Raw genomic sequence first — 354 nt, 5'->3', positions numbered from 1 at the left:
CGGGACCGGGATTGGGATGCGCTCTCTGCGCTGACCGCTCCGTTCCGTGGAGCATGCTGCCCTGCCCCGCCCCCCTGAGTATTTTATTCTGGGAGGAAAAAACAGTTCTGTGGTTTTTCAGGCACTGGGTTGGGGTGTTTTCCAGTGGAGTTATTCAGATTTTCCTATTACTTTGCTACATGGGGAACAAGTTTCAAATAATATTAACAATTTTAGGTAGCCAGAGCCATGGCACACGGTGCCTGGGGGGTATGAGGGGATGTTCTCTATAGGTCCAGCACCCTGGAGCCTCCTCACCTGTTAGAGAGGCTGCATGACAAGATCCTTTCCTCCCCCTCAGAATAAAAGGACTGT

Source organism: Geospiza fortis, unplaced genomic scaffold, assembly GCF_000277835.1.
Source record: "Geospiza fortis unplaced genomic scaffold, GeoFor_1.0 scaffold317, whole genome shotgun sequence".
Classification (NCBI taxonomy): domain Eukaryota; kingdom Metazoa; phylum Chordata; class Aves; order Passeriformes; family Thraupidae; genus Geospiza; species Geospiza fortis.
The sequence above is the reverse complement of the archived record's forward strand: the minus strand, read 5'-3'. Positions refer to the sequence as shown.